This window comes from Haliaeetus albicilla, chromosome 19, assembly GCF_947461875.1.
Source record: "Haliaeetus albicilla chromosome 19, bHalAlb1.1, whole genome shotgun sequence".
Taxonomy (NCBI): domain Eukaryota; kingdom Metazoa; phylum Chordata; class Aves; order Accipitriformes; family Accipitridae; genus Haliaeetus; species Haliaeetus albicilla.
In genome coordinates this window covers 19,788,999-19,812,068 of record NC_091501.1, presented here as the reverse complement: position 1 = coordinate 19,812,068, position 23,070 = coordinate 19,788,999, and the positions used below count along the sequence as shown (strand labels likewise).

The window sequence follows — 23,070 nt, the reverse complement described above, 5'->3', positions numbered from 1 at the left end:
CAGACTCAAAGGATGAAGATGCTTCCCTAGAAAATGAAAGCCTCTGATTCTTTACATATGGTCATTAATAATGACACAGCGCAGAGACCATTCACTCAGACTAGCCCTAAGCCAGTGACAAATCTTGGTAATTTTCTTTGTTAAATACTTTCACAGTCAATGAAGCTCAGAGCCATTGAATTACTCCAGTTTTCCAAAACATTCCTTTCTAAAAGTGCAAAAACTATCCGCTGTTATCAATGCTTAATACATTTTAAATCAAGTCATGTTCACTTACAAGCAAGTCATGGGTACATCTACACAAGCACAGCTGAAGTTGAGTCTCAGAAGACTAGTGTTGACTTGTTAAAAAAAGCAACTGGGTTTCTCACAGCCTGGGACCAGTGTCTTTAAGTGGAATAAGTCAACTTGAATTTCATATGAATAACCTATGTAAATAAGTTTGCACATTAGTTTTTAATGTGAATTGTCACAATTGCATCACTTTACCCCAATTCAAGGTACAATACAAATCAGTTACCACAGACCAACCCAAATAAGCAAACACACAAAAGCAAACTTACATAAGTGATTTGTATCACAATATTTGTTTGGGGATGATGGCTCGAATTGACTTGTACCACATCACTCTTTACCTCACTCTCTACCAACTACATTTCTGATGCTTCAAATAAGCTTCAGCATTTGCTGACTGAACGTAAGAGCATCTCACATGAAGACCGACACATTCTTACATATAGCATATTTTTTAATAGCATAAACTGACAAAGTAACACATTTTTACAAGCCTACATAAATCCATACTTTAAGCTTTTTTTTTAAATTTTGAAATAAAACTCCCACATCTGTTAAATGTGTATGAAGCAGTTCATTTCATATACAGGTCCCAAGGAGGTATAAGAAAGATAAAATAGGTGACTTGAGACATTTGGGAGTTTCAATACTCATTGACCAAAACCTGGCAATGATTAATTTAAAAAAATAAAAAAGACAAAGAAACAGTCAGCAGGTTATCAATCTAAGCATTAGCCTATAATCACAAACTGCATCTCCTCTTCCCAGCCTGCTCTTGAGACCCCACCAGAAAAGGCAAGAGCACAAGAGGCAGGCAGCTGGTACCACGCACCTCAACAGCAGCGCAGAAAGTCAGAAGACAGGCTTCTTTCCTGAGGGCTTTCTACAGCACAGGAGACTGCAGAGAAATCCTTGTGCTCCCATCAACAAGTACTAAGGACAAGCTCTGGGTGAGGGAATCCAGTTTAGCCAGAGGAGAATGTTCTACTCACTTTCTAACAATGATTCTTCCTCAAAGTCTCCCGGGCAACTCGTACTGTTGAAGCTTATGCAAAGATTCACCATGTATCTTTACAGTCCTCAAAGAAAGTTCATTTCAGATTAAGGTATTATATTCCATATCAGCACAGCCATGAACAGGAGTCTTATTAACATGGTTACTTTTATTTAAAGTTAGAGAAATTTTGAAATAACTGATAATTGAACCAAAACCCCCGAAATTTACATAAGAGGCAAATGTAGACCCAAGTCACCAGTTCAGACATATTCAAGCTCTGCCTCAGGTTCACACATTGTCAAATTGGTCTGAGCAAATAAGTACTAGCAGTGCAAACAACATTGTTAGACAAATTTCACAGACATGCTTGGCCTTCATTTTAGTGAAATTAAGTCATGTGAACAAAACACAGAAAGAACATTATCTCAATACATCCACAGAGTTCAGTGTGACTAATGCCTTTTGAGATGAACAGAAGCCATGTGCATCTCAAGAGTGCTAAAGAGTACAAAGTAACCAGTCAGATACCCTGGTGATGGGCTCAGCACAGCAAAATAGAACCTAAAGTTCTTCTTACAAAACTGATGGTAAAGAACTTGTCAAAAAGGATACTCCCAGCACTTTGCTTCTATATGAACTTTAAAAAACAAAAAGTAAAAGCTTGTAGATTAGTATTGTTCGGTCTTTACTTTATGACCTCTTTTGAAATTAATTTGGGGTAATTATTAATTCTCAACATCAGGAATAAATCCATTGCAGGAAATCATATGACCAAGACAGATTCTTTGAGAAAGGGCTATAAAACTGTACAGAAGTCAAACTACTCACTAGGTTTGCCTTGGCTTTAATGTCTCACTTAGAAAGGACCCATATTGGGCCATATAGCTATTTCCATTTTTCTAATGACACTTCAACAAGTACAGGACCAACTTTATTAAAACTGGTTGCAGAAGTCAGCAAGACAGGGAACACACAACACAGAGCAAGGTGAAAACAGTGCATATATAGCAAGATTATTGTGAAATTCCATCAAGCATAAGAACACACAAACCCTCATAAAAAGCTCTGTATGCTCTAACAGTATTAGAGCAATGGTCATTACAGTTACTATTTTGTAGGAAAAGCTAAAGTAGGAGTTGCAGGAAAACACATTGTAAGAGTAGCCAGTAGCTTTTTGCCACACAGCATCTAGGTACCAACTCCTAGATTACACTTTATATACACACTTTGCAACTACTAGAATCAACAAGGTAAGCTAACAATTCACCACTACCTCTGAAACCAATTAACAAGCTTGTAACGTAAATACTAATTCTTCTAGTTAGCACTTGTGACATAGCTGTGTCTACTTACAAGATGAACTTTTCCTTTGACACTTGTTCCTTAAAAGGTCATTTGTAAAGTACTGTTGTTAAGTATACCATAAGAACATTAAGTTTTATATTTCTCTTTGCTCGAGCTTCTTGCTGGCAGAGATGTTGCAGTTTAGCTAAGTGCGTGCTGTTATCCCACTCAAGGTGCTATATAAATCAGGTTAGCTTAGCATCTTTTACAGACATTTCCCCTGACAGCCACAGCACTCAGGTACTGTTACTAACAGTTATAGTGGCTTATAGGTGGCATCTTGTTTGACCATCATAACTTTACATCCATGCCTTTGCAACTTCAGAATAGCATCCTGCTCTTAAGCATTTCAGAACGCTGACAGAGGTAGTCATGTTGACACACAAGTAATCAAGTACTTGTTCTCAGAGCAGGACTTCATTATGGCAACATCTTGCTGGGATTGCCAAGTCCCCCTGACTCAGGATGGGACACACACATATCAACTACTGATTTAAGGTCTGATTAGTCATTTAGTAGCTATACCTTCTACATTTTCATGAAAAAAGCCACTGAGAAGTAGTGGTTGAATATCCAAAGGAAGTTTGCCCTGTACTATGAATGAAGCATCTCAGATAGCTCCCTTCTCAATATTAAAATCAAACCCAAGATTCTCATCTGCCCCATACAGCAAGTAACAAGATGCTCAACACTACTGCTATACATCATGACATCACATTTTTTGTAATCATCACAAAGGATTCAAATAATACCATCCACTGATCTAAAAAACCAACCTTCTTTCTTTTTTTCATGAGATCCCAGTTTCAGGTGGTGTCAAACTTCTGTTAGCTCCATTTCCTAATTGCAGGGCTCGGAAGCCTTGTAAGCCCCAGAACTGAAATGGAAGTCCTGTTGGGCCTGGGACTCCACGTGGGTCATGGTGCATACAAGGGAAGCACTGTCTATTCACAGAAGCCACCTACCCATGTTGCTCTACTGAACAACAGGGTCCATTCTCAAAACCAGGGGATGATGAGAAATATGCCACCTGACAGAAAGCTGGGAAGCCTTTACCCACCTTTTTAATGTCAGAGAATATTTTACAGCAGGAATGTAAGGAGGACATTTCAGATACTGCAGCACAATTTTCCCTCTTGTTTCATTTTGTACTCCATTACAGCAGAACTATCTTCTGCCTACCACATGCTTTATGTCTATGTGAGGAAGAAAAAGAAGGGTATTCTTAAAAATGGTATATAAATTGAATGCTATCCTCATTCATACTAGTCAAGCTGAATATAATGAAAGTTAGTTTGAAATGCTGTCTTCTGAAGTAAAACACAGTTTGTCCAGAGATCATTATGGACTATTAAAGTAAATCATAGTCAGAAAGCATACAGATCTCTAATTATTTAGGCTTTTCCATATGCATTTAGAATGACAAGCATGAAGGGCACTACGAAATATGAAAAATATCCTTGCAGCATATATTTAAACAAATCCAGTCATCCTCTTCTCTGCTACCCACAATTAAAGTATGTTTTTACAAAATTTGGGGTAATTAAAGTTTTTTAGAACAATTATATTGTCTAGAGGTGACAGCATACCTCAAGCAGTTAGGAAGCCATAAGCCTAAGATAGGAAAGTACATTTGCCAGTTCCTTCTATTTATGTCACATTTTTATCTTACAGTATGTAAATACATTTTAAAAGTCCATTAACGTTTTCTACACAAAAAGTTTGAACTTACATGCCCTTACTGTAGTAGTGGTTTATGCACAGGGAAGGGACACATCAAACTCTTACAACAGGTAATACTGGTATATTGTAATATGGAAACATAGCCACTGCAGTTCCCTACCCTCTGCTGAGGACAGGTATTTTTGTCATGACAAGTAGTGTACATAAGAAATATTTACCCGCCATAGGTGTCTGAGTATTACAGTCAAGCTAAGAAAAAAGGACAACTAAGGAATTTGACTGTTCTACACATCTGTAACAGCTAATGTTTCTAAGCAGCTCCTGGAAAAATAATCAAAAGCTGAAGAGTGAAGGGAAAAGCAGCAGATAAATGAAACTAAGAACCTTGTCAAGAAAGATAAAAACATGGTTAGAGGTCAGTGAAGGACAAGGGGAGGGAGGGGAAGAATTCTAGAAAATTCCTGGCTGTGGTTTCCTATAAAGGTAAGGCAGAGAGCTGCCAGCAACAAACACGCCATCTCCCAGGGAGCGGGGGACTGAGCACCGACAGGACATCAGGATCACCACAGGACAGGTGCTCCATCCAAGTCAAATCCAGCTCCTGGGCAAGGAAACGGCCAAGCAAGTGTGTGTCCCCTGCCCCCGGCTCCAAACAGCTCGGCAGCAGAGGAATTAGAGGAATGCCTCCATCTGCAGCTGTGAGATACGAAGAGAAAGTCCCAGTATCTTTCCCTCCCATCCAAAAGCAAATGCTGTGCTGCAACTAGAGAAACACCTAGAAAGCCACTAGTTCATGAACAAGTATTTAGGGAGCCTTATGGCAGAACAGAAAGAAGTGACAGTGCTGTCACACATACGGAGCACACGAACAGTTCGCTAACTGAAAGCCTTAACAGAATGACAGACAGCGGGTGCAGTGGGAAACCAGCAACATCGAGCTGAGGAAGAGCCCCATATCTTAAAAGGCACACTGCAAATTCAGCACCTGGCGAGTCAGCCCAGGAGAGGATATTCGGGATGACAGAGACACCCACAACCGACGACAGAGGCCGGACCTCGGCCTGGAAGGCCGCATACCAGCCCTGCGCTGCCAGCTCTCCCCCGCCATGCCCCAGGGGCTGGGCTCCCGCCAACCGCGACAGGAGGGGAACGCGACAGGAGGGGAACACTTGCCCCGCCCACACAGGGCCTAGCGGTGGAGGTCGGGATCTCATTCCGGACCTCCAAATACTGCGGCAACCAACCACTGCTGATGAGGTGGTGTAGACCTGCAATCCTAAAAGACTAGACATCCGAAAAACTGGTCTTGCTAAGAGTTTAAGTGAAACAAAACCCACCACTCGAGTACTTCTTAAAGTGTGATTCTTGGCTGTTGGCGAGAGCCCAGCTCCCTCCCACCCTACCTAGGAAAGGTGAGCCTCTTCCCTTAGGTTGGTCGTGTCCTGTAGCAGAAGCTATTGCGCACAGAACTTCGGTTCGCCAACAGCGAACTCACAATCAGGTCATCTCCTATCGCACATATCGCCTCTAAAAGGTATGCTTTCTTTATCTTCTGGCCTTGCCTGCAGGGACTGCAATTGTGTTCCTCTGCTTGAGTAAAAACACAAAGGAGGCAAGCAGTCAGCTTTTTCTGCCAGTAAGCAGCAGACCTAAAGTAGAATATTATCTTAATTCTTGAGTTACACAGTGAGACTGAGTTTTCTTGCACCAGATGACCCTTGCAGATGTCCATCCTACTTGTATTAAAAGGCATCTACAGAGATTTCTCCACAGTCTCACACAGAATAGCTTAATCCCATGTATCACTGCTGTATTCTACATCCAGTTAGTTGCCTTCTGGTCTGTTCCTGGGAAACAAGGGAACAGTCACATACCATATTTGTTATGTCAACTTTGCACATATTTCATTTTGTCATCCCCATAAGTCTTCTCTCCTGGGAAGGAAAAAAGCCCAAACACTTTTTATTTATGTTATATCTCAGTTTGAAACAGAGGCTAAATTCACAGGCCATGAGATGAGCAGGTAAACTGGTAAACAAATACAGGAATTGCAGTGAAAGAACACTGGTAAGAAAACAGAAAATTACTTTTCTATTCAGACTATTTTGTAAATTCTTGTTAATTCAGTCATTTTCTGACAGATCTCGTTCACTAGAATGAGTTCTGGTGGAAGATTTCACTACGCTATTTACCAACTCCCTAACAAAAAAAAAAGAAATCAATGTTCCCTTGTATGAGAAATAGCCTTTGTTATCTCTTCGGAGTATCGTGTTACCAATTCCAATCCCATTAAGAGCATGAAAACATTGCATTGTATTCAGTGACCGTTCTTCGTTAGCCCTGTTGCTCATCAGTGCCGATTCCATTACTTGAAATACACAGCCTCAAACACGCAGCTGATTCATTAGAAGTTTCTGTCCTTGCTCCCAGTGAAACCAGTGCAAAGGCTCCGATTGACTTGGAGGCATGGATGAAGCCCAAAGCAAGCGCACACACAACACAGAAAGAACAGTTCTGATAAGTGATAACGTGTTTTAAAGAAAACATACAATCACTTTCTGATGGGCAAGGACAAGGGCATTGCACTACTGCCATATGTTTCTCTCCGGATGCCAGTTATTCCAGGTAGCAGTGCTAGTTAACATTGCCAGCTATGCAGCTGCAAAGGCACATTTAAGCATTTGGTATCTTGATTCCCAATATCAACTTGTAAATATTATTAGCTGTGGCATCTTCCTACTTTCTTCTCCAGGAAGATTGTGACATGCGCAGACATCTGATGAGTTCCTTCCCTTCCTTCCTTCCTATGTCACATAGAAGCAGGAGAAGCAAGACAAGGAGCTCCAAGATCTTACAAGTCTTTAAGAAGTACTGGCCAAAAAAAATGTGCAATTTAGTATGGGGGATTTGCATCTAAGAGTACTCTCCCCTCTATTTGCATCGAAAACTGCTTTCTCAATATTGTTCACTTAATGCCACGCTAGTCAGAGTCAACGTTAGTATTAATCTACTGGATAATAGCTATAAATTCAGTAATAGCCAAATTACATGCAGCTTTTCTATGGCTTTAAGCTTAATACTGAAGAAACACAAATTGACAACAAAAATATCTCCTTTTTAGAAAGCAACAAAGAATGCTTTGCTCTCAATCTCATTTTACTTAGGAGGTAGTCACAATCAGTACAGGCATGGCAGGAGGGAGGGGAAGGGAGAGGAGAGAAAGCAGATACAATCTGCTGAAGATCCCCAAACAGTCCAGTGACAAGAAAAACAGACCCTCCAACTCCTAAAGCCACACTGTCTCCCCACTTTGGCATAGACGTAAAACATCTGGCCGCCTAGTGGAATTACAGCCTTTCCTTATCTGTGCTCATGAAACTACATTTTACCGTCAGTCAGCAAAGTTTCAAAAGGTTGTTCCGGAAACTGCAACCCCCCCTTTGAATAACAGCTTGAAAACATTGACAAACACTTCAGGGGTCCAAAAATCCTTTAGCAAAATACTTTCAGTTCAGTTGAAACAAAAGTAAGTTACAGCTCTCAAGATTAAAGGGAAGCATACAATGAAAAGAAAGCACCAATACCACCTCGCCATTTTAAAACTGGACGATCTAGAGACACCGCAAGGTGCATGCTGGATACACATCAGGTACTATTGCAGTTAGGGAATTAAGACTCAAGGTTACACCTAGTACAGCTTTCAAAGCAAGTAAATAAATTCAAACTACAACGTTCAACCCTGGAGCAAGGGCAGGAGCTGGATGGAAGTCAGTTACATTACATATTTCTAAAAGTTTCCCTCCCCTTTCCACTCAAAGAGGTAGCAAGGCATTAAAATCTGAAGTCTCAAAATACCAAAAAACCATCACAACTGCCAACACTAGGAGAAAGAACTATCCTTTCAAAGGCATAAATGTCACATCACAGTACAGAGGCACGAGTAATATTACAGCACAGGACAACATTCAAGCTTAACTTTAGAGTTGTGTTGCTTGTTTGCAGGTGAACAAACAAACCCTGGAGTGCCTCACAATTTTTCAAAGCTCAAATATCCTCTTAGTGCATCTGCATGATCATTTTCCATTCATAAAGAAGGTTAAACCCTCTTAACTGAAACACACGTTATCTACAGTACTCGTCCCAATACTCAAAATGAATGTCAGTCTCTCACAGAAAAACTTCAAGGATCTTTACAGATTATCAATAGTTTACTTGTAGTCTCTCTGTTAATATTCCTCCTCTGACTTCCAGTATCTGAGACTACAGAGAGCACATAAGCCACAATTTGAAGATTTGGTTGGCAACCACAAGTTGAGACCCATCTTGCACTCCAACATCAGAATTTAAGTAAAAACATAAATTATAATATCTGGAATTGGCAGCATCCTAGTGTATCATAATGCATAAGTACACAGTGTTTTTTTCATTCATTACCGTGGATTAAGTTGTGGAGTGTTTCCCCAAACTCAATCTGAAATAGTACGATGAAATTGGCTCCAATTTTAGTTTTACTAGTAATGTTTTGGAACTAAAACTAATTCAGTAATATATATTGCTACCTTTGCAGACACTTGAGTGATCTTTTAACTATCCTATGTGTTTTGGGAAGGAAAAAAGTTCACTTTTTTTTTTAATAAATATTTACCCATTTAAGTTACAGACCTAGTTTGTTACATACGAAGAGGAGACTACAGAGACGACCTTCTGTCCTCATTACCATTCTTCCCCTCTTGTGCTAAAGATAGCATAGAGAGTAAAAATAAATAAATCCTCAATAGCATTAGGAACTAGACAATGTCATGTTGAAAGATTCCCTAAATGACAAGCCTCATCTCTTCTCGTTGGCTGGGACTGCAGGGGGGCTCTGACCCATAGAGGGGAGGTAGCATTTAAGCTTTCGCTAGGTGGTCTCTTTGCAGTAGACTCTATTCCCAGCTGTAATTGCTTGTCAGCCCTAACTGGATGCCTGAACACTCTGGAATAGTTCAGCAAAGTATTTAAACAGATGGATGGTACAGGCCACTGGAACAAAACCCGTTTTTTCTCTGGCCACAGCTCTCTTTCAGCACATTCCTTTGAAGTCTGTGCCACTGAGGAATCAAAAACAGCTGAGAAACATGTGTTATCATACAACATTGAGCGCAGCAACAATATTGCACAGCAAGACACTTTTGTTCAATAATCCTGGACTATAGAAAGCATTACAATGTCTTTTGTTGTGGGCAAGCCCTTTTTCCAAGCACAACAAGAAAGTGAACAGACTCCTCCTCCCTTTAAGGAGTAACTCAAATGTAGAGGTGAAGTAAGCGGATTTCTCAAATGCCTCCGATCTGAAAGCTTACAGTGCCCATCTCCTCAAGTCCTCTCAGACACATTCAGTGCTCTCCATATTTATGTTATCACGAAGACAACTAGATGCTTACAGAGATCCGAGTGAAGTAATAGCCCAGACGGGCCCAGTCTGCAGTTTCCATGACAGATGTGACAAGCCCCTATAAGCTACAGCTCAAACCCACCCTCCTTTCCCAAGCAGGACAAGTTCTGTGATCTCAACTTCACAGGTAACGAACAGGACAGAGAAGTAGCAGGATGGCACCACTCGGCACACGCAGGCCAGTCTCCCCCTCCCCATGCTTTAGCAGTACAGAGAAAGATGACATACAGTCCTCAGAACAGCAACGAGGGGAAAACAACACAAACATCCTCTCATCAGCCAGGAAAACTATTCTTTTCAAAGCTGTGAGATCACCACACACTTTGAAGGGGCTTAGGAAGGATAGAAAGAATTAGTTATTTATAAAACTGAATTTGAAACTACGCTAACTGTCCAGATTCAGAAGCATGGAGCTAGCTATGTGCCTGTGCAAGAGGACAGTAAGTTATAACCCAAAGCTGACATGACTACCCAATAGCAAGATTCTACAGAATCAAGTCTCTTGTTTTCACTGAAGAGAAAGAACTACCTGCAACAGGGTAGAGCCTTGCATCCACAAAGTTTACAATACAGGAAGGCAGGCAGTGAGATTATAATATGACCTATTCTCCTGTAAAGTCCCAACCCGAGCAAGAAAAAAATTAAAAGAAAACCTGACCTTTCAAAAAAGCCCTAGAAAACCACACAACATTAACATTTAATTTCAAGATAGAGATCTTAAAGACTTAAAAACCCAGACAAAAAGCTAAAATTAGAAAGCAAACAAAACCCCCACATGTACTAAGCAAATCTCATAATTACAGAGCTCACAAAAAAAAAAACCACCCCAGGACTGTGTGCATCACGCTGAGGGGGGTCCTCAGCCCAGTCCTCACAAGACAGTTTTCCACCCTGCAATTCGATTTAATAGAGTTTCTTTCTGGAGAGGCCAACAGTGCCCTTCAAATTCAGCTTGAGACAGACTGTTAAGGTACCACAGAAGCAGCACGCACTGATATTGTCAGAGATATACAGGGGATAAAAATAACTCTAGTCTCAAAACCATTACAGCAATGCAAAAAATCTTATGCCGCTCTCAGAATAAACAGCGATGATCAAGAATTCCACTTCACAACTTTTGAAGAATGAATATTAGCACAAGCAAAACTATCACCCGACCAGCGCTCAAAACCACAACTAAACAAGGAGGAATGCATTTACACGGAATTATTCTTAAAATCATGAGTAAAAGTACTTAACAGAGATTCAGGAAAATCTCCACATCCTATGAGGTGCAGGCAGGAAGGCAGCTTAGGCAGAGGTCATACTGCCATACGATGGCAGAAGCAGGAACAGAACCCACCATCCTCAGTGCTCAGCTCTGCACTTCAGCAACTAAATCTCCTTTTATCTAACATGTTCCTTTTCAGGGCTTCCCTCAAAAGGATTTTAAAAAATGATGCTAATCAACTTGATTTGGCTCTTCAGAATTATTGGTGGTGTTTCCAGAAACAGTCCAAGGTACGGTTTTAAAAGACTTTTAAACTTCTTGCTAATATGACTTGTTATTTTTCTCCTTTTATTTCCCCCTATCCCCAAGTTTTTCATCTCCAGGAAAGCTAAAAAAGATTAATTCAAACTCCTCATCAAATTGTGTTGGGCTTGTAGGGGTGAGGAAGGAGAAAGACAGAGAGATTACTTAAGTGTAAGAAGTGAACTACCTTAACTCTCTCAGTCATCCTAAAAGGCATACAACTAAACACAATGAATGCCAAGCAGTCATTTCAGTTCCCTCAGCAATTCATCACATATTAAATAATTTTTTGCTACAAGATACAAAGTGAAGTCCTCCTAGTTTAATGCCTAGCCTACTTTCTAATTAGATACCATCAAACAAAATTCAATCTGAAATAGTATTTTCTCTCTTCTTTAAAGAAAGAGGGGAAAAAAATAGGGCTTACTTAATTTGCAATTTAGCCACATAACCTTGTGGTCTTCTGGAACGGTACCTATCAAAAGAGGTAACGTAACACAACCAAGATCCACACTGTTTCCTTCTGACCTAAAAAGCTGACGTTTTATTCATGAACTACATATTCTCTTACTTAAAAAGACAGAGCTCTTAACTTTTACAACACTTAACACAATCACACCACTACCAAACACAATTAACTGGGAGCTTGAAAACCCTTAAACAGGTGTCTTTGCAGAAATCATTAGGCAATTGATTTACTTGCTCTCCACAGCCTGGCACATACTTAATTTTAATGTGTGATGCTGACTAGAGCTGAGGCAGAAGCTTGTGAGGTCCGAACCAGACTTCATAAACCACGCAACAGCACTTTCTGACACAGATGCAAGCAGTTTCCAGCAATTCTGTTAATGTGTCAATCTCTGATATATCTGCAGTTTTGGGATGGAAAGCATGACAGGTGCAATTCCAAAGGGGACACAGACATCCGTCACCTTCCCCCCCTCCTGATTTTCCACGCTGATGAAACCCACGAAGAATATTGAACGGCAATTTAGTACACCACTCCGTTGGCATATCAAAACACTGCTTTACTGAACAGAAAACACAGGCTGACACACACACCGGACTATTACAACCCCAAACCGGACCCTGGACCAGACCTTCCCAACAATAGTTTAGAGCTGCATAAACCAAGGAGCAGAATCCATTTTCTTACCCTTTAAAGTTCATGCCTCTGTATTGTCCTACCGTACTGCATTTGCTTAAGCTTTCCTCATCAATAGTCCCCCACTCTCCCCCATAAAAAAAAACAAAAACAAAAACACACCAACCCTCATACATTCCCTGCTGGCAAAAGAGATTTTCTTTTAATCTTTTTTCTTGCTGGGGGAGAGAAAGAGAGAGGGAAAGGTTGGGGCAGGAATAAGAGAGATTAATCGTGAAACAAATCGGCACTGTCTGGAGAGTGGGGGAAAAAAGACCAAAACAAACAGTCCACGTCGGGGGCAAAAAAAAAAAAAAAAAAAAAAAGAAAAAAAGAAAAACAGGTTTAATTTGCTTTTTGGGGACAGTAAGAAGGACGAGAAAAGAAGAAAAACCACTACAGAGATTTCCCTGTGTAGGAAAAGTAGCTTCTGAACTCCCTTCCTCAAGGACGCAGAGAGATATCCCTCACTTTTCCACACGATGCCCGAAGGAAGCAGACAGACAAAATGCCAGGAGAGAGGAAAGGCTGGAGTGAGCTGGGGAAGTAGTGAAGGAAGAAGCGAAAAGAGAGGAACGAGTGCGAGCGGGCAGGGGAGACGCGTAAGGGGGAACGGGAGAGCCGAAAACGCCAAAAAAAAAAAAAAAAGAAAAAAACACAACCCCCCCCAAATTCGGGGGGGAGGTGGGAAACGGGGCAACGCGGACGGGAAAGTTGGCGAGCGCGGGCGGAGGGGGGAGAGGCGCAAGCGGGGCGGCGGGGAAGGGTCACAAACCCCGCAGCGGGGACGAGCCGAAAGACGCCCGGGCGGAGGAGAGAGCGGGGAGGGACGCGGAGCCGGGTGGGCTGCGGGAGAGGGGGCTGCGGCGGCCGGAGGCGGAGAGGGAGAGAGCAGAGCGAGCAGGGCGGCGGGGAGGAGGGCGGGCTCCGGCGGGACCGGACCGCTCCGCTCCGGAGTTGGCCGCGCACTTACCGCTCGGCCGGCGGCGGCGGCTCGGCGCCCGTCCCGCGGCGGCTCCCCGGGCAGCGCCAACGGCCCCAACGGCCGCCGGCTCCGCCTCGCGCCCCGCGGGGGGCGGCGCGGCCGGCCCGCGGCGCAGCGCAGCGCCCGGGGAGACGGGGGGAGGAGGAGGAGGACGGAGCTCGGCTCGGCCCAGCCCTCCGGGGCGCCCCGCTCCTCCCCCGGCCCCGCCGAGCGGGCCGCCGCCGCCTCCCGGCCGGCCGCGCCTGGGTGGGTGGGGGGGTGGGTGTCCTCCGCCCGGAGCGGCCGCCCCCGCCTCCTTCCTGCCTCTCCCTCGCTCCCCTTCACCGGGAGAGACATGTAACGGAACTGGGACGCCAGCACGGCATTGTGGGAGCTCTTAAAGCCGCAGCCGCCCGCTGCCCCCCGCCGCCGAGCCCGGGCGAGGGCGCGTCCGCGCCGCGTCCTCCCCCGCCGCCGCCGGGGGCGGGCAGGGAGGCAGCGAGGCGGGCAGCGGCGGCGGCGGCGGCGGGAGGCTCTTAAGGGAGAGGCGCTGCAGCCTTGCCTAAAAATAACCCCCTCCGCGGGGGGCAGCGGGAGTTCGGGAGGGAGCCGGGGGTCCCGCTGGAGGGAGAGCTGCGGTCCCAGAGCGGGGACAACAGCGAGAGCCCTGGCCGGGGCACAGACCGGGGGGGGTGTTTTCCCTGAGATTTTTCTATTGTTTCTGGAAGAAGCGAGAATGCCTTTGGTGCTTATTTGTAACTGAAGTGTGGAAAGCCGGCAGTCAGTGTTTTCTATTGTTTCTGCTTTGGATTTTGATGATGGAAAATTCCCCGAAAAAATAATAAAGAAGCCTCAGAGCCGCAAAGACTCTTAAGCACATGGCTGTTTTGGGCAGAAAGTTTTGAGGAAGAAGTTCTAATCGGTTCTGTGTTTATGCAAGTTGGAATAGGAAAAATGACCCTTAAAAAAAAAAACAAAACCCAAACCCCAAACCTATTTGAAAATGAACTTCAGAGCGTGATGCACAGAGATTTTTCGCTGTCTGCGAACATTTGCACTGGGTCTGCTCTCAGCTACCAGCCGCAGCAGCAGAGCAGCTGTAGTCATTCCTAGCTCTTCCCTGGGCTGGTGGCTTTTTCAAAACTGCCTGTGCACCCTGTTCAGCAATCAGGACACGCTGGTCATTTAAAGAAGAGTCTCATCAAGAGAACTTCTTGTGTTGTTTGTGTTATCACCATTTTGACAATATTCCCATATCATTCCTCTTATGGGCTTTTGAGTGTAGCATGCTTTCCCTTTTTGGTTTTTTTGGGGGGCTTTTTTTTTTTAAGTCCTGATCCTTTCGATGAGAGCAGGATTTTGCTTCCATGTGACTCTGCGTTGATACTACATGCAGAACGTTTTCAAGAGCACGCGCATGCTTCAATTTATGCAAGCATATAAATATTCACGAGATTTAGGGTTGGGGATGTTTCTACAGATATTTCCAGCAGGTCTAGGTCTTGGGTTATGATCACATCTTCCTTCATGGCTCTGTATCTCTGAGCATATTTTTTGTAAGCACACCCGGCAAGATGTAAAGTCCCTGCTGAAAAAGTCTTGGGGACACAGGAGGTCGTCGCTTCTAGTTCTGAGCTGCCTCTATGCCTTTTTATGCTCCTTTAGACAGGAGAGAGGTGCTAAGCAGTCTGTGAGAAAGGCCTTAAGCGCAACATGAAATTCGGCATGGTTAGGAAGAAATTGCAAAGATTAGGTGAGTCTGTTGGGGAGTGTGTGGTTGATGCGATCAGCTACACACACACACACCTTCACCTTAAGAAACTGAAAAAACCAACACTGGAGGGGATACCTCTGAGAGAAAGAAAGGGTGCTGATGGCCAGTCCTCCTGCAATCTACTGGATGAGGTTTGTTTGCACTAAGTGTTTTTTACAATGACTTTCAAGGGTGTCAGCAGACAATTTACAAGGAGGAAAAAGGGATGTGTTTTTCAGGTAGATTGTTTGTTGCAAATATTTAACCAAATATTCCTGTAAAGATCCCAAGAAGTACTGTCCTCAGAATATCACTGCTTCCTTTTTTCATGAAGCCTGTAAATACAACAGGAGCTATAAAACGCATGGAAGATCCTCTCTCAAAATCCAGGCTTCTCAGGGACTCTTATGAAGAAAGGCAAGTGATCTGGGAAACTATTGAAACTATATGACCTGGGAAGTTATTGCTAGGAGGAGAAAAGCCTCTTTCAAGGAGTTAATGGTTTACTGAAAAGAAGTACTTGATAAGTCGTTGAATTTGTATTGTTTACTGCTCGAGGTGTTCAGCAGAACTGGGAGCCAGAACATCAAACATCACATTTTCTGTTGAAAGCTAGCTTGCCGATTCCTTTCTCAAACCCAACAAATAATTTTTATACACTTGCTATATAATTTCCTGTTAGAAAGTTTACATTAGTGAATGAAAATCACCCTTTTATAGAGAGGAAATTAATGGCCATAATTAAGACGTTTCTGGTGAAGATGTTCAGAACGTACATAACAAGGCATAAAATGTTTATGCTCGCTATTGGCATGGTATTTCACTTGTTGGCTGTGACAGAGCTTTTGTAGCTAGAAAGAGCATTGGCATTTTTAATATTCCAATGTCTTTTTCCTATTTCCCTTTTGTAGTTCAGTTATGAAGGTACCGAAGATAACACATTCCTGCTGCTTCAAAATAATGTTTGTGAAATTTTCAGCGTAATTTTTGCACAGGTTGATAAGCCAAGTATGTCCAGGGAGGGTATCAAATACACTTTTGAGAGTGATTTTTCACATCAGAAATGGAACTCTTTGGGAAGGTGAGGTGGTGGGAAAAAGAGAAAATCAAATCTCTGTGTTGCTGGGATTGCATGAGCATGTAGAATTTGACCAAGGCTATCTCCAACAGGGAAGATGACAATGGTCATTTAAGAAAAAAGGGGGGAAAGTAGCCTCAAATCCAGCTGTAAAATAGGGCTGAAATTGTACAAATAGCTCCCCCCCCCCCCCCCCCCCGCCCTGTAATGCAGCAGCCTAGTTGCTCTTTGAGCTATATTGAAAGAACAAGGTGACTTTTTTCCCCAGAAAATTGGTTAGGAAGATCTTATGGAGCGATGCTAAATCGTACCAGCCAAGGACATGACTTTGTGCCGTTGTAGGATGTCTCTGCTGTGGCAGTCAGTTTCTCTCTCTCAGTGCCCATCCCAATCGCTTCCTAACTTAGTTACGTTGTATGTAATCCTAAATAATTTGTATTTATTTCATTCACCTTCAGTCAATCCTTCCTTCCCACATTGCTGAAGAAGTGTAGGGACTCTAATTCAGCACAACATTTAAGTACATCCTTACATTTATGTGGAAATCTTGAGGTGATTGAAGTATCCCAGGAAAGGAGTAGGATGCCCTTTTGATGCTAGCACTGAGCGTTGCGCAGGGAATTCCTTGCAGCACAGAGCCGCACACACGCAGAGCCTTACACATATGTTCTTAATGAGGACAAAAAGTAGAAAATAGGCCCGCATGCCTTTTGGTTATGTAAGTTTTCCACAAATTATGCTTTTTTGACCAAAACCAGGAAGAGAATGTTTCTGAGGTTCCTTAATTTCCTCCTCTCCTTGATCTATCTTCAGCTACCACTGCCCTTTCCACTGTCATTTCACCTTGAGAAATCCAGTGTCTTGGTGGGCTCTTTAAATTTAATCCAGACTATAAAATATCAGGCTCACTGAGAACAGAAACAGCTCTGTGTGACCAGTTACAAGTAATCAACACAGCCTTCAGTATCATGTATTTGCAGTAAACTCTTCACGGTCAGAATAGAACAACTCTGTCTCTGCAAATGCTTTCTTGAGAAAAAATAAAGTAGGTCTGGATTCAGCAAATTATTTAACTGTGTACATATATTTAAGCATGTGAATAGTCTCAGTGGGGCTGCTTGCATGATCAAAGTTATGCATGTGCTTAAGTACTTTGTTGAATTTGGTCCATAGCAAATAAATCTGAACTGATACTCAACAAGCAGAAAAACAAGCTAATTTGGAGTGGGGTTAATTTATGTCCTGCGGTGTATTTGCTTAACTGTAAAATGAACATTTCAAGAGGCTGTTTTTTTTAAATATAGCTGCTGTCTGAAGTTCAGGGGAAGCAAACAAACATCAGATTAGAATTTAAGTTAAGTGCATTCTTCAAGCTCGCCCTTCTTAGTTTTGTTATTCTCTTCAATTAATATTTATATCTTGGAGCCCGAAGAGCAATAATTCCTGGTTGTTTCTCCTCCAGGTTTTCTAGATCTTGCCTTGTTATTTGCCATTTACTGAGTATGAGTGACATGCTGTTAGATATACAGAAAAATGCAATCTTTGTCTTAAAACGGTTGAAATCCACAAGACTGATACTCCAAGATGCGAAATATGCTCAATTTTCATGTCACACAGCAGATTCTGGATGCTCCCAGAGACTTGCAGATTTCAAGACTTAGTTCCATGGAAGAAATCCAAATTAGCTCAAACAAACAAATCCCGACTAAATTCCTCCCCCATCTTCTTGACCTGGCCACGTATGTTAACTCACATTAATTGGGGAACTAGCCTTGAATAAGTAACCAGGGCGATCCTATACTCTTATTTTTGTTGTCAGTACCGGCAGTAATGCCTGGTAACTCTACCAGTTCACAGCTCCAGCCTAAGCACAGTGTGAATATGTTGAGGGATAGTTACAGTTCTGGCAGGCAAGATATTCATTACCTATGAGTGTGGCTCTTCTTTTTAATGCACCGGAATTGGAATCAGGTAAGCCTGGTTCTATCTGTTAATCAATAAATGGCTCTTTTCCTCTCTTTGTCCTTCATTAATAGAAAGTAATCTCCTTCCTTCAGAGAGAGCTCAGTTCACTCAAGTTAGAGGAATACGCTGAAATCGGGGGGGGGACGTGTTTCAGAGTGAAACATTACTAGCGAACCTCACCCCTGTGCGTTAGCCGTAAGATTGTAAGATCTGGATGAATACCTATGAACCAGGTTTTAAAGTTTTCATTGGCCTGTTTAAATCAATAGTTATCTGGCACGGTCAGTTGTAAACTATAATTTTTAAAGTATTTTCCCTAAAGTTCTGTCTTCCATAGATCATTGCACAAGAGTCTTGACTTTCATTAGAAAAAAAAGTAAGTTTGTAGTTGTCATGGTTACAAAGAAAAGCAAGAAATGTGTGAACCTTGACAGTTCCAAAACCAAAATGCAAATAAGAGGAAATCTAAATGTCATATGATATGGGGGGAGAAGTTACCGATATTAGTCTTTAGACATTTAATTTTAATGTGAATGACAACGAAATGCTTTGCCTATTAAGTTTTATGCAAGTACTTTGCATCATCTTTTTGCCAAATCCTGGCAAATATCAGTATAAATCTCAAGCTATTTAGAAAAGAGAAAATTACTTACTGTAGCTCTGATAAAGTATGGGCAGATATCAGCTAAAACAAATAAACATCCCTATGGGAACTCGCATCCATCTTCCCTAGAGAAGATAAATGGTGACAGCACCACTACACTAATCAAGGACTGAGAAACCATCTGAAGATCAAACTACCTAAAATGAGTCTTCTGTTGAAGGGTTGGTTTAGTATAGAAAAAACCTCACACCTTAAAAAAAAAAATCCAATGATGGGGACAAAAACAGTTGACTTAACTATGAGTGAATGAAGAGAAAAAGATTTTAGTTTGGAAACCTGGAAATGTGCACTTGAAACAGGTATGATATTTAATGTAGAAGTTAATTTGCTTGATGTCTGGAAATCTGTGCCCTTCTCTGATCAAGGACATTTAGACAATAATATTCTTTTATAATACACAGAAAGGTTGTAAAATCTTTGTGATTCCAATGTTTGTTTGTTTTTCCTGTAAAACATAGGGGAACCCTCTCTCTGTCTAGGTGTGATACAAAGCTTTAAGATACTAGGATGTCCCTCCATGAAGCTCACAAACCAGCAATACTTGAAGGGCCTATCATGGTACTATTGCTTATGATTTAGCACAATTATAATTTCCAGTGTAAGATATGGCTCTATAAGCAATATATTTAAATATATTTAAATACATTTATAAGTAGATTCACTTTCAGTTTATAAATCAGAGTTTTGTTATTCTTCTGTAAAGCTGGCAACAGTATGCCAAAAGACATGCCTGCTTCTTTATTATGCACAGATTTCTATCATGCACATAAAAAGAAATACTAAATCCTTTCATATATTGCCCTTGTCAATAAATTCTAAAACCTCTATTTTTCCTACCACACAGTACTTCATCTCCATCGAAAATTATGGGCATTACCTGTCCCTTGAAGCAGCAAAATCAAGTCTAATACACTTCAAAATACAAAGAGTGCAAAATTTCAAAAACACTTCAGTAATTCCAGAGCTTAAACTCCATTTTCATAAGTAAGTTAGGGCCAGATTTCCAAAGCTTTTGGAAAATGCAAATAGATGCCTAGAGGGCTTTCAAAAGCACACATCAAAATGGAGAAGGGAAAAAACCAGAACAAAGTATTGCTGCTGAGGTTTCCATATTAAGAAGTTTGCATGGGAAAAGAGTTTTTTACTTCTCATGGATTTTGGGAAAAGCTTGGGAATAAACACTAAAACATCACTGTACAACAGATCTTCAAAGCTTTGTAATAGATGTTTTAGGTCATCCTAGCAAATCTGTTGCAGCAAAAATTGGTGCTTTGCTTTGCAAGGTCTGTATTTAACTTGAATTCAGCTGATTAATTTCTTTGTTGAAAACAGTTTCCCTGTTGTTTTGTAAAGTCTTTTTCTCAGTCTCATTCCTTGCTTTTGTGGTCCATCAGTTGGGAAACATGAGAGGGCAAGATACGCGCTTTCAAAAAAAACTAATTTCCTGATCCTTATGACCTGAGCACACCAAGCTTCCCCACAGAGAAACAAATTGGATGACTATTTTAGGATAATTGGGTAGTTCGATGCCTTACAAGTAAGTTATTGGAAATCAGAGCTGTGAAAAGCTCTTTCCTGGCTTTACCTGCAGTTGCTTCTCATTGGGCACTTTGGTTTTGAGAGGTTTCATTTTTTGTCTACTTCAGACACAACTGAAAAAGAGCAAAGAGAATAGCAAAAGTAGGTTTGTGAGAAGCTTTCGGATAGGTACATTATAAACTGGCTGTTATTGGTATTAAAGTTTCCTTCCTGCTGCTTTTCTTGTCCCTTCTCCTCTTCCTTTTACATGGTGTCTTTTTAAGTCCAAAATCTTCAAAAGTCTTGTGTACCTGTGTGAGGCTCCGTCCACAATCACACATGTATTTACGGATCTATGCACGTAATCACTGGATTAGGTTTTTCTGTGTTAAACTTTTAAGGGCATGTATCTTGGCTTCTTACCCCTATTGGAAGTACCTAGTTTAGTGGTGGATCAAGGTGGGAGATTCTCATTATTGGTTCGTGCCTCGTGTTTTTCCCCCAGCTCACAAATCTTGCAAATTTGTTGTGCAACACCCTAATTCCTTGTCCTCCCTGGGCCACCCTACACTGGGAGCACTGATGGATCTGACCAGGCACACAGCAGCGTGTGGACTCACAACCTAGGAGAGGCTGTGCCGGGACGGGGTGCTGCCCTGCGGGGTCTCCGAGGGGCTCCATGGGGAGGTTTCCCAGTGCGACCCTTCCGCCTGATGCCACACACAGGCTGGCCAGGTGGCCTGACACAGCCGCCCAGTTGTACCCTCACATAACGCACATCTGGGCTGATGTTTCCTGGCCCAGGAGAGAGTAGAGAGCTCTGTTGATAGCTATCAGATGGGCTGCCAGGGACAGCAAAGCTTAAATCTGTTTCAGCAACTTTCACTTGAGCAGACCTGATGATCTTGGGAGATAATAAATGAGGTAAAGCCTTCACACTGCTTTGCGGTTCATAATAGTTTTACAGATGGGTGGAAACTATAGCCAGGAATTGAGCAGGCCAGTTCTAAGAAGAGGGCACAAACCTGGGTTTCTCTTGGACCAAGTGTTTGAAAATACCATTTGACTGGTTAAAAATCACTTGGCTAGTCAGTAGCCAAGTTTGGCAGCTCATCTTTGGGCTCTGAACTGGTGTGCTCTCACTGCAGGACAGCGCTGGGCTGCTCCACAAGCAGAGTAACTCCACAGCCGGAGTTACAGCTCTAGACCCAACCGAAGGTCAATGCCACACGAAGCTCTGCTCGACTGCACAGAGGTACCTCTGAAGAAGCAGGTTGGCACCTCTTCCCACAGGCTGTTTTCTGTACAGCCAACACTCAGTCTCAGGGGAGCGAAGAAAGGTGCATTTTCTAGCGTCCGGATATAAGGGAGAAAGCCTCACCCAGGCTAGCTGAAGGCTAGGGTATGGATATGCTCACGGGAGTGACTGAAGCATAGTAGAGAGATACCCAAGCTGTTACAGAATAGCTGTAACAGTGGTGTTATAAGGTCAGATCTGACCTGAGATCAGGGCAAGCTGATTTACCTTTCTGGGAAATAAGCTGAACGCAATGTACTCTTTTCTATACTAGGTAAGTATTTTACAGCAGTTATTTAGAACTGCAGCTCTATTGCAGAATAACAAGCCTGTTCTGGACCAGCCAGTTCCCTTTTTGCAGCTCCACAAAGCCACATCATTTTGTAACTGGGAAGGATTGGTGAGCTGCACAGAGCTATCAGAAGCGGGGTTGTTGCTACTTATTTTCCGTCATGGTGGTGGTTATCTAAACGCCCACCTAGGGTCCCTTTGCGGTAAGGACTGTACACCCCTATTGCAAAGAGGTGGGGCTTCATCTTGCAGAGTACACAGGTCCTCTGGGGCATTCCTGGAAGAAGGAAAAGCAGAGTCCTGGTAGGAGGGAACTCTTTTTCTGAGACTGTCTGCTGGTGGTTAAAGGCAAGTGGCACCTTGTCCTGAATATCAGTCCACAAGAGAGCTCAGATCTACAAAAGTATTTTTTTTCCAAGAGAAAGTGTCATGCTCATATGTGAAAATATAACTACAAAAACTCTGAATATGTTCATGCACATAACTATAATGCCTGGAGAAGCGTAATTTTAATTTGGGGTCCAGGGCCACATTCTCAGCATTGCTTCAAAAAAACCTATAGCGATTTATACTAAATGAGGCTCTGGTCTATAATTTTCTATACCAAGTAAAAATGAGCACTGGCTTCAATTTTTTTCCCCACTGCTCCCTACAGCCTGAAGCACAACCCTCCAGTGAACAGAATGATAAATATTGCAATGTCCTGAACATGATGGATTTTAATTGCTTGTTAGAGGAAGCAGAGGAAGAGAAAAAGTAATAGCTTTAGAGGGAATGGCTCTGTTTATTTTTTTACATACCTACAGTTGCCTGGTAGTCTGCTACGTAAGTGAATTTCCTTAAAATCTGATTATTGATGTACCTTTTTTTTTTTAATTTTATCTTTTATGTCAGACAGCCCACCAGCATAGTTCCTCAAGAGAGAATGAAAGGGGTGTAAAAGCAGAAAAAGAGCTGTAATGCTAAATGGCAGGAAAAAAAATTAGTATTAAGTATAGGTGGTCAAAACCCAGCAAAACAGTTTTGTTAAATTATTGATGTTTTTCTAAAGAACTCAGCTGTAAAACGAATCTGTTATGTGTCATGGTAGAGATTCAGGGTAGAAATTTCCAACACAAAGATACCATTTCA

The 23,070-nt window shown here is 42.2% G+C and overlaps 1 protein-coding gene across 1 annotated transcript in view; it reads right to left on the bottom strand.

Moving 5' to 3' along the window:
- Positions 1 to 13,780, bottom strand: part of RASSF8 (Ras association domain family member 8) — a 90,264-nt gene extending 76,484 nt beyond the window's left edge. Inside the window, exon 1 of the mRNA XM_069806676.1 lies at positions 13,383 to 13,780. The gene's annotated coding sequence lies outside the window, so the exon portion shown is untranslated. The remainder of the gene's footprint in view (positions 1 to 13,382) is intronic.
- Positions 13,781 to 23,070: the final 9,290 nt, after the last annotated feature.